At 43.1% G+C, this 9,586-nt stretch overlaps 1 long non-coding RNA gene across 1 annotated transcript; it reads right to left on the bottom strand.

Annotated features, from left to right (window-relative positions):
* Positions 1 to 1,251: 1,251 nt before the first annotated feature.
* On the bottom strand, positions 1,252 to 7,967 carry LOC138165955 (uncharacterized). The gene is made up of 3 exons (XR_011169502.1): positions 4,395 to 7,967; positions 3,037 to 3,217; positions 1,252 to 2,929 (listed from the first exon to the last, which is right to left on the bottom strand). It is a non-coding gene; the product is annotated as an uncharacterized lncRNA (long non-coding RNA).
* Between the last annotated feature and the right edge of the window lie 1,619 nt (positions 7,968 to 9,586).

Here is a 9,586-nt window from a genome sequence, read left to right as displayed (position 1 = left end):
ACACCCAACTTGAGCTCCAGTTCCTGATTTTAAAAGTGAGAAATTTGGACCTCTAGAACCTTCTAAATCCAGAATTTGAACCCAGAACTCTTGACTCTAATTCCAGCATCAGAAGGGCAACTTGGATTAAAAGAAACAAACAGGCTTCTGAACATTCATTCATTTGACAAGCATGTCTTTACTGGCCATTATGTGTGAAGCACTGTGCTAGGCACTAATGAGATAAAAAGAGAATGAAACATAGTTGTTATCTTTAAGGGGGTGGGAGGATAGAATCATGCACACACACACACATACATACAGACTGGAACATACAAGAACATGAGGAAGGTACCAAGAACCACGGAAGATTTGAGAGTGGAAAGAGAATTCCCAAGGCAGTGCTCATGGAAGGTTTCATAGAAGTTATCCCATTGGAGTTGCACTCCGACGGATGAACATGATTTCAGGAAGGGGAATGAAAGGTGTGGGGAATGAGACAGAGAACTCCAAGGTGGAGAAGAAACTCAATTAAAGGAAAAGAGTCCAGAAATTCTAGGTAGCATGAAGCAATGGAGAGTGCTGGGTTCGAGACCCAGTGTCACCCCATTCTTTCTGGAGCCTCCCATCCTCCTCAAGCCCACCAGATCTCTCAGACTGGATGTCTCACATACAACTTAAAGTCAACAGGTCTAAAACTGAGCTCATTATCTTCCCCCTCCCCCATTTCCTGACTTTTCTGTTACTGTTCAGGCACCATTATAATTCCAAGAACTCCTATTCCTAACCCAGCTATCATCCCTAGCTCCTCATCCCTTAGCCCCCATCTCCAATCAATCGTCAAGTCCTGTGTCTACCTCCCTAACCACTTTTTTCTGCCTTCTTTCCTCTGGGATGGTCCCCACCCTGCTGCAGGTCCTCATCACCTCACACCTGGACTATTGCAACAGCCCGCTGGCATGTCTGCTTGCCTAAAGTCTCTCTCTACTCTAGTCTATTGGACAGAGATAGTCAGATGTCAAACATGCTACTCCAAGAGAGTGCCTCACCCACAGTGAATTGTTAGAAAAGAAGTTTGAAGGTGAAAAAGAGACAGTGTATCAATGAATCAGTAAATACATGTCTAAGCACCTACTATGTGCCAGGAACTATGGTAAGCTCTGGGGATACAAAGACAGAAGTGAATAAATACTGTTGCTGCCCTCAAGGAGCTTACTTTCAAAAAGGAATGCCAATGCTTGTGGGCAGATACAAAATAGATACAAACATATACATTATATCAGTCATCCTTTGGGATTTAGAAAACATAAACCAAGATAATTTGAGCAATTTGGAAAGTGAAAAGAGGTTTTATTTTTTTTTTAAGTATTTCTCTTTAAACAGAAAATGAGTCACTAGGGAGAACAGTGAAAGCCTTGTATGCAACCTCTGTACTCCCTGATTCATCTCCATGAGTGGGCACCAGGCAGTGTATTAAAGAATAGCCACAGTGCTGGAGCTGATCACTCAATATCCCTCTAAGCCCCGTGGGCTGAGATGAAGTAATAACCAAAGAGTCATGGTGCTAATGCCTGCCCATTGCCCCCATGATGAAATAGTGATCATTGTGTGAAACTATGGCAGTAAGAATTTGAGCAGGATCTGACCCGCCAAGCAAGACATGGCCATAGAAGACGGTGGTGCTGGCACTTTCTCCTGTGGCTGGTGCAGGTGTTAAAACACCCTGCAACTCCAGGAGCAAGTCTCAACACTCAGCCTGTGGGATGAGGTAGAGAGACAGCTGCTACACAGTGTTTCAGTTTCAAAACAGAGGCCGGACTCTGCTCTGATCTGGGCTGCACTGCTCACATTGATTGTTCTTTTGGTGATTAATCAAAGGAGGAGTGCCTGGGGTTTACACACTGAGCACTCAGGTTTGAATCCTGCTTCTGGCACTGGGGAAGTCACCTCATCTCTCCCAGACTTGATTTCCTGATTTGTCAAAGAGAGATAATGATATTTGTGCTACCTGTCTCCCACAGCTACGGTGAGGAGAGTGCCATGGAAGTGTAAGTTATTTGTAGTAAAAGAGAATGTAGCAGTAACTCTGATGTCCTGCTAATGTAACTAGAACTACCAAGAATCTAAATGGAGCCCGTGCTTTAGAGCTACCACCCCAACTGTTCCCCTCCCTACCATACTGGATCCCCAGAATATGGCTAGTGGGTTTCCTCCAGGGCCTTAGGGGGGTCCACAGGGACTCCCAGGAGTGTCTGCGTAATACTATGGCTCATGAGCCCCTAATGCTCTGCTTCCCACCGTGATTATCAGGTTACAGCAATTAGTCGACCAGAGCTAATTTCAACACTTTTTTCTCAAATAATAAAAATGAGAAAAGAGAAGATAAAAGAGTCCTTGCCTTTTTTTGTATCCTCAGAACGTAGGACAGGGGCTGGCACATAGTAGGCACTTTATAAATGTTCATTGATGATTGGTTGTCTGTAAAATGAAGTCATCACACTCAGTGGCCTCTACTCAGTCAGCCGACAGGTCTTTCTGTGTTTATTATGCTCTGGGCAGTGTAGGAATGCTCAGAGAGGCCCAGCACCTGTGGTGGGAGGGCTGCGGAGCCCTTTTCAGGACTGCTTTCCACCTTTAGTGTCTGCCTGATTCACCCAACTCTCGCTTGTGGCTCCAAGCATGCTCAACAGCCACACCCCAGCACGTGGGGTAAATGAGTTGGAGGGGAACTGAGGGGCCTCAGACCCATTGTGGAGTTAGAGGGCTCTCTACCCAAGGTATGCAAAGACTATCTCTGGCAGAATGAGCAGATGAGAAAAATCCATCCCAACAGCCGTGCCGCCGTGGAGTCCCTGGAGCTTGGTCAGACATTGAAGAGGACAAAGCCATCCACTGCATCCCAAGCCATCACCAGATGTCTTGACTTTGTCTTGCCACAGGACACCGGTGACTATGGAAGAAAGAATGAGGCTGATTTCACACAACTCTGCCTCACTTAAATCTGATTTACATGCAAGTCAAAACTCATTGCCCATGCCACTGACTGTTCTTACCTACCTCAAAGTCCTGTGGTGACAGGAGAGTGATAAAGGAGCAGGTGTGGATACACTGAGCCCCATAGTCACAACCCTGCAGTGGGCAGCCCAAGCCATTGGGTCATCTTCTTGCTGGAAGAAGCAGTGGGATTCAGCAGCCCCCGGTGTGTGAGCAGCCTTTTAAGGATCCCACTGCTCAGCTCCTGGGGTGAGAAGGGGGATAGAAAAGGTACTAAAAAGTGTCTGTCCACCTAACCTAACCTTGGCCTGCTTACCATGGCAGACAGGGATCCAACCCCATGGTCATACACACACACACACACACACACATACACACATACATACAAAAACTTTTGCAAGGATGATTTCAGTCACTATTGATACGTGGAATGGGTTCCTGCTTATGGACAACATGAAACCCTGTAGACTTGAAAGACAAACAGCTCTTGCTTTGAGAGAACTCAATAGGTATTACATCCAAATAGCAGCCCTGACATCAATTACAGCAAAAGGTGAAATTCTGAACACTGTGGATAAGTTCATTCACCTTGGGACCATGCTTTCCAAGGATATACACATAGATGATGAGATTAATGCCAGTTAGCTCATTATTTGGGAGACTCCAGAGGAAAGTATGGGAGAGAAGAGGTATTAGACTGCCTAACAAACCGAAGGTCTACAGAGTCATTGTGCTGACCTCATTGTTGTATGCCTGGGAAGCTTGGATAGTCTATCAGCTCCAGGCCAGGAACCTGAATTGCTTCTGTATAAATTATCTTAGGAAGATTCTGAAGATCACCTCTCAAGATAAAGCCCTGAACACTGAAGTCCTCTCTCAAGCTGAACTGCCAAGCATCCAAACTCTACTGCCGAGAGCACAGCTCCAATGGGCTGGCCATGTGGTTTGAATGCCAAGTGTAGGTTTGCCTAAAAGATTATTTTACAGAGAATCCACACAAGGCAGGTGCTCACACGAAGGTCAAAAGAAGTGCCACAAGGACCCTCTCAAGGTCTCTCTGAAGAACTTTATATCCATTGTGAGCCATGGGAGATACTGACACAGGACAGTCCAGCATATCATGTCTGCATCAAAGAAGATGCTGTACTCTATAAGCAAAGCAGAATGGAAATAACTGCAGAGAAATGTGAGATGCCCAAATTTAGAGACATCTCCATCTCGAATGTTCATGCAAGACTACGTGCCTGACTTGTGGTAGAGCTCTCTGAGCTCAGATCCATCAGATTGGCCACAGCTGGGCACGCTGAACATTGGCCCCAACATCATGATGCTATTTTGGTCTTGTGCAAGCATGAAGGACAAATAACAATGTGCTAGGCACTATACTAAGCACTGAGGATAAAACGAAAGATGAATCTTACCCCGGCTTCCAGGAAATGCACATCAATGGAGCACATGGAGATGTATTCAAAAGGGATGGAAGGAAGGTGGAGCCAAGAGGCCAGAGCAGCTGGAAGCAGTCTAGCACATTCCTCCCCAACACTCCTCCAAATCTAGAACCTGCCTCAGACTGAATCCTGATAGGGAGATACAAGAAAACGTCCCAGTGAAGAGTCATTTTCTTCCAGTCAAGGTCAGCCTAGGAAGACAGAGGAATCTGTGGCCAAGAGGAACAAGAAAGCTCATCTGCCCCCTAACCACAACCTTCTCAAAGACTAGCTAAGGCTGCAACCAGAACAGGCTGACTCATTTTCTTTTATTCTTTAGTAACTCGTCCTAAGTCTGGTTACCTCACTGATATTTGGCTTTCCCAAAGGAGATGTTAATGTGAGGAAAACCACGTAGAAAATTTAAGACAATCTTGACCAAAAACCCCAAAGCCCTTCATCCAAAATATGGAAATAGACTCAAGACCAGATCTGTTTCTCGTTTGGGGTACCTGGCAACTCTCTCCTAGGGATATTTTCATCATACCCAACCTGAAAAAGTCAGAGTTTACACATTAGCTCCTTTCCATTGGCTTTCCTGATCAGTTTGAAGACATCTGCTCCCTCATCTCTGGCAAATTTCAGGTCAGGTTTTCATTAAGTCTTTTTGTTTTTGCTTTGTTTGACTATTGGTGAACTTCAGAAAAACAAATGCAGTCACTCTGGAGACTGCTGAGCACGTAACCCAAGTCAAAACCACAAGTCAAATAAGACCCTCCTCCCTCCCAGAAACACTGAGTGTTGGTTGTCAGTAAAGCAGATTAGAGGAACAATCCTGAGTGTCTTTGAAAAAAAAAAAGTAAGTGGCATTCATCCCAGGATCCTGGGATTTGGGGCTAGAAGGGACATCAGATTCCTACCCTAGTGCATTTAAAATATTATGAGATTTATCAAAATGTTATTAATAGATGCTGTTTCCAGCTTGGACAGGGGACACTCTGCAGACATGGGTGAGCTTTAGCCATCATTTTCTGGTAGAAGTTTCCTGCCTCTGTTTCTCCCAGCATGTGTAGAAATTCAACTAGAGTTTACATGACTTACTTCTCTGAGAATTGGAAGCCAAATGAATACCTTCCAATGTCCATTACAGAAGGACTGTTTTTTCTTTAAAAGCACATGGGAATCCATTGACGTTTAAGCAGGAAGACAACTCTCCTCCTCCTCCTCCTGCACTCTGCCTCTGGAGGGAAGGGTGGGGAGCTTGCTGATTTACAGGACACTCCACCCACAGCTACATCCCCTTGATTAATTATGTAACCAGAGCTCCTTTCCCATTGTCAGCTTGCCAGTCAGGTAATGGCAGATTATTCTGATGTTTAGGCAGGTTATCATACTTGAACCAGAAGAGACCGATCGAGAGGACAGGATGCACTGAACCTGGTATTTTTCCTAAGAATTTCTATACTATGATGTTAGACTTTTTAGCCTTGCTGTAATGTGATAATATCATGGAAAAGCCAAAGATTCTTAAGCAAAGGAAAAACAAGAAACAAATCCCAGAGTAGACAGCTCTGTCATAAAGATTGGTATTTGGTCATCTTCAGGAGAAATGTCAGCAAACTTACTGGATGGTAGTGTGTAAATGACTTTAGAAGATGAAGTAATAGCTAATAATTTAAGTTAGTATGGTACAGTTAAGTTACAAATTGCTGATTTACAGGACAAATGCAATTTGCATTTGCAGTTACAATAACCTTTCTTAGGAGCAGCTAGGTGGAGCAGTGGAGGGAGCACAGGCCCTGGAGTTAGGAGGACATGAGCTCAAATTCAGCCTGAGACATACTCACTAGCTGTGTGACCTGGGGCAAGTCACTTAGCCCCATCTGTCTTTGCAAAATGATAATAATGACCTTCTTTAAGCCCCACAGCTGCTGCAAGACTTGGGATTCTAGCTTTGCTCTCACACACCATGTGTTCATTCTACTCTGTATTCTTACAAACAAAACACACACACACACACACACACACACACACACACACACACACACTGATCTCCTGTCTGCTTCCTACATTTTCAAAGGTTTGCCTAATCATGGATCTGTCAGTCAGTCAGTCAGTCAGTTACTCATTAAGAACCCCCTCTGTGTCTGGCACTGGGTAGCCACTGAATGCTTAATGGATCCATCATCTCTGGTTTTATTTTACAGTCAAACAGTTTAAAAGTGATTCACACTCCCTTCTGTCAACCTTGGACTGAACTAATTTTTTTTTAACCTTAGGAGAAGAGTTCCCCACCCCAAGCTTTCTTTCATGCCTTCCTGGAATTTGCTACCCTTTAAAGTTTGGCAGAACAGAAGATTAGTTTTTAGGACAGGATTTCATAATTATTTATATTTTCCTAAGCTTCACTTAGAGTATTGTTTTTGTCTTTTTCTAATTTCTGCATTTTTACTTTAAGCAATAAACAGTCTAAGCTTATTTGGGAGTCTTCATTCATTTCTACCCTCAGTAATTTATAATATCAACTATATTTATACTAAAGTATTTATATCTTTCAGCCTAAATAATTTTAAATAGCAAAGATGCATTTGGTTTTTTGAGAAACTCTTGAATGGCTATGAGATATAAATCATTATATGCAAAGCATAAGAGTTTAGAATTTCATCATCAGATAACAACACTCCATTTCTTGGTAGAGCAGCTGACTAACTGGATACATCCCTTGACTAAAACATCAAGATTAGAAATAGGAAGAAGTCTAATTATATCCTCAGATGACAGTCTCCAAGATCAGGCTCTCACAGAAAAGGGAGAGGGAAAATATGCAAATGTCCTGCTAACATGTCATTTAAAAAGTACATTCACATTCCTCTTAGTCCAATTCGATGAAACACAGCGAAGATGGAATTCATTCACCACAGGATGAGATGCTTTATAGTGGGTACGGACTGTAGAGCTCATCTGGTCTACGCCCTTCATCTTGGGGGCAGCCACATGGCATGGAATGCTGAACTTGGAGTCAAGTGGTTATTGTTGTTCAGTTGTTTCAGTTGTGTTGACTCTTTGTGACCCATTTGGGGTTTTCTTGGCAGAGATACCAGAGTGGTTTGCCATTTCCTTCTCCAGCTCATTTTTACAGACGAGGAAACTGGGGCACACGGGGTAAAGTGACTTGCCCAGGGTCACACTACTAGGAAGTGACTGAGACTGGATATGAATTCAGATCTTCCTGACTCCAGTCCTGGCACTCATCAGGAAGAATCAAGTCAAATCTCACTCCAAATATTTACTGTGTGACACATCTCTTAAACTCTGTCCGCTTGGGGCTCCTCATCTGTAAAATGGGGTTAATAATTGTACCTACCTTCCAGGGTTGTTGTGTGGCTCAAATGAGATAATGTATGTAAAGTGCTTTGTAAACTTTAAAGCCACAAATAAATGCTATCACCACCACCATCATCATCACCTTCATCATCTTCATCACCATCATCACCTTCATCACCATAACCATCACCTTCACCACCATCACCATCACCTTCATCACCATCATCACCTTCATCACCATCACCATCATCACCACCTTCATCACCATCATTACCTTCATCATCACTATCACCATCATCATCACCTTCATCACCATTATCACCTTCATCACCATCATCACCAACATCAGCACCACCACCACCATCATCATCATCATTTTATGGATAAAGAAACCAAGATCAGGAAGTGTTATGGCTATCTGAAGGATACACAAGGAGCAGGTGCAAAATTTGAACCCCGTTCTCTCACTTCAGCACCAGGGCTCTCTGTTGCATCTTTTGTTTTTTCCTCTCCCTTAAGTACATAAAAAAGCAAATAAAATGACCAAGCTTGGTTGCTGTTAAATATTTCATTATAGTAATCAAAGACTTTAAAAGCAGGATTACACAAAGTTTGGATGCAAAATATGAAAACCAAAGTTTTTTTTTTTAATCTTCTGGGTACATTCTGGGTGGAGAGTTAAACATCTACTAAGAAGAGAACAGGCGGTTATGGAGGGAAGACAGCAGATCATCAATGGGCAGCCAGAGCGCTCCACTGCTATTCTCCCTATGCTGGGGGAGATGAGGAAAGGCTTCAGCATAGTGGGTGGACCCTCTTTGCTGAACTTTTGGGAGGACAAGGAAGAGTGAAGTAGTATGATCAATTGGCTTCATTGATGGAAGAAGCATGCAAATCCATCTATTTGAGTATATTTTAAGTTTCTCAAAACCAGTTTTCCTAATAAAGAACAATTATTTTCATGAATATTTAATAGCTCCCCTCCAACCAAGAAAAAGTTCTATTATATTCTCTAAGTCACTATAGTAAGTGTTTACTATGTCAAAAAAACACAAAGTGCTCTTGCTTCAAATGGCTACTTTGTTTGGATTCCTGAGCCTAGCTGTGGATTCTCCTGATTTATGTACAGATTTCAAACAGGTTACATTTTCATGTGCTTGATGTAGTCAGTCAGTCAGCCAATCAATAAGCTCTTAGTAAGTGTCTATTATGAACCAGGTACTGGAGAAGTGCTGGGGATACAAAAAGAGCCGAAAAGATCGTCCCTGCCCTCTAGGGATGTCCAGTGACTTGAGTGGTGGGCTTACCTACAGATGACTTTTAAAGTCCTTTTGCCATTCAGAAGATTTTAATGTTCCCTCTGTTACCTTTGTAGTGGTTTCTATAAATACACCTTAGCCACTTAAGCCTCGCCTGATCCACCTTAATTCTAATGCCTTACCTCTAAGATTATTTCCAGTCTGCCCTATATATCTTGTCTTTACAGTTGTTTACATGTTGGACTCTGAGCTCTATGAGGGCAGGGACGAGCTTTGACCTATCTCTGTATCCCCAATGTCTAGCACATAGTAGGTGCTTAGTAAATATTTGCTTATTGACTGGTTTATCTCCACCTTCCTCCAAATTGTGTGGGTGCAGAAAGGGAAATGGTGGTTTTATGGGTGCTTCAGTCCACAATGTGATTGCTTGAGGTAAGACAGGACAATTTGGGAGGAGGTCTGCACCATCTGATCTGAATTTTCTACTTCAGTATTTAAAGGAAGTGTGATTTCAGCCCTGCGGACACCACATTCACCCATGCAGATCTTCACCTCTGCACAACTTCATGGAGAGTCTGCACATTACTTGGCAATGAACCTCTT

Source organism: Petaurus breviceps, unplaced genomic scaffold (assembly GCF_028583685.1).
Source record: "Petaurus breviceps papuanus isolate PSGF00001 unplaced genomic scaffold, PetGlider_PUasm1.0 218, whole genome shotgun sequence".
NCBI classification, from domain to species: Eukaryota; Metazoa; Chordata; class Mammalia; order Diprotodontia; family Petauridae; genus Petaurus; species Petaurus breviceps.
The sequence above is the reverse complement of the archived record's forward strand: the minus strand, read 5'-3'. Positions and strand labels throughout refer to the sequence as shown.